Below are 2138 nucleotides of genomic sequence, written 5' to 3'. Positions count from 1 at the left end.
ATATAATTTTAAATTACCAAATATACAGTAAAAGAGTAAAGAAAAATAGCCAAAATTAGTTTTAATAATATCGTTATAAAACCTTATAAATCTAAATGTTATTCTAATATGTTATCAATAACTTAAAAATATCTATGTTTCACACTTTTTCATACTTGTTGCAGTGATATTTTACAGCTAGGTATCTCTTCATTCGTGTTAGCCACCCTTCAATGCTCAGTAGCCACATCTGGCTGGTGGCTGCTATACTGGACAGAGCAGGTGCAGATGAGGTCGTCTTAGTAGTCACAGAAAAGGGACACAGGGGGATGAGCTGGGTGGAGAGGTGTCCAAAGCAGCCTATGGGACAAGACAGGCTTCATTCAGGCTCCCAGGTGGGTCACAAGAGGGGCTTCCCTGCTGCTCAGTGTTCCCTTTTTCTATCCAGGTTACAGAGGTGTATGTTGTACACTCATGACTTCTATATTTTTTACCTGTTACACTTCACCAAAAAGTTTTATCTAAAAAGTAATTGGAGAGAAGGCAGTTTTGGCTGGCAGCCATCTATGTTATCTCTACACAGATTGCATTGAGGAGAAATTTTACAACAATGCTAAAAGTGGTATTAAAAAAATTTTTTTTTTAACCAGAGGAAGCAGCTTTTATTAATGGGTTGTATCCAGAACCAAAAATGCTATGTATGCACTTTCAGCTACTCCCTGTGCCTCCAGGGTCTCACATTGCTCTACATGGGGAGGGGATACAAATTGCCTCTTGACTTTCCAAGGCCCAGTCCATCCAGTCTCTTCTCTGTGCAGCCTTAGGAACTCAATAGCAATACTGTTCAGGGTTTTGTTTTTTTTTTTCTTTCCAGCTAGGCCTGCTTAGCTACTTACTAACAACTAGGGGTATAGGGTGTAGGGGGAAGCAGGTAGATAAGTGAGGTACACAGGAAAAGAGGAAGGCTGCCCATCAAAGGTCCCTTGGCCCAGTCTCAGTGGCCTGCTCCTTCATTGGTTGCATTTCTCTTTGTGCTGGATCACGCCCTTCTGAATCAGATCAGGGATTTCCACTGCCAGCCATGGACCTAGCCCAAGAGCCATGAGATGAGCTAATCCAAACTTAGGCACATTCCTGGCCCACAAAGGCTTGAAGTGATCAGTCAGGCATATTTTGCCACCCCTACAGGTGACATCTTTGCTGTCTTTCCATCCAGCTCAGGGACTGCAATTTCTGGAGCAGTACTAGGATATGTGATAGCAATATCAAACTCAATGTCAAACTCATATTTCAGAAGGTCATGGATGTACTAGCATTTTCCAAAGCACAGAGTCCCTTCCTTGTTGGACTCCAGTCGGAACCAATCATTGTCCTCATTCTTGTTGTTTTCCACATATCAAATAAGAGATTGGTATTCCTCCTTCAGTCGGTGCACCCACAACTCCCGATCTCGGGGTCCAGCGTTAGTCTTCAGCACCGGGATCTCAGACACCACATGCCGGGTAGCTTCATCCACCATCTTGGACCAGGGACAAGAGAGGGTATTAGAATTTTTAATGTAAAAAGAAGATACTTGGACCTAAAAAACTTAAGGCACAAATCATTAATTAATTCTGCATTTGTAATCTATATATTATACCCTAAACATATACATGCCCCTTATTCTGAGCTGGTGCTTTGGATCTAAATTTCTCTCAGGTCTCCTCTGCTGAAGAGAAGGTTGTACAGATGAAATTGGTATGAGCTTTGCACACAAGGCATCTTACTACTCTTTCCTCTGAGCACGCCAAGGCTCTTGGTGACATCTCAGTTTCTCCCAGGCTCTCTTAACACACACCACAAATTCTAGTGAAAAAAGGGAACAGTGCGAGAAAGTTATGAAAGTGGGCCTACAGAGGTCTGGGAGAAGGGTCAAGTGAACCCATTTAAGTTGTTTCTAGGTGCAGTGCATTTATTTCTTTCTCTACTTGCTTTATAAAGTATTTGGTGCAAATTCACTTTCACTTATATTATGTATATCTTTCCCACGGAAAATGAACCCTTCTCCAGTGTTCTAGTCTTATGTGATTGAGGGCTCTATTTAATATCTTCCTGTATCTAAGTTGCTCTTTCTGAAGTGTCAGAGGGAATGGAAACTCTCCAACTCCCCTTAGAGATTA

At 41.9% G+C, this 2138-nt stretch overlaps 1 pseudogene; it reads right to left on the bottom strand.

Annotated features, from left to right (window-relative positions):
• Positions 1-906: 906 nt before the first annotated feature.
• Positions 907-1498, bottom strand: LOC100956194 (annotated as a pseudogene).
• Positions 1499-2138: the final 640 nt, after the last annotated feature.

This window comes from Otolemur garnettii, unplaced genomic scaffold (genome assembly GCF_000181295.1).
Source record: "Otolemur garnettii isolate 467f Iridium unplaced genomic scaffold, OtoGar3 scaffold00078, whole genome shotgun sequence".
In the NCBI taxonomy this organism is placed as follows: domain Eukaryota; kingdom Metazoa; phylum Chordata; class Mammalia; order Primates; family Galagidae; genus Otolemur; species Otolemur garnettii.
Note: the sequence above shows the minus strand (reverse complement) of the source record. Positions and strands in the feature narration are given on the sequence as shown.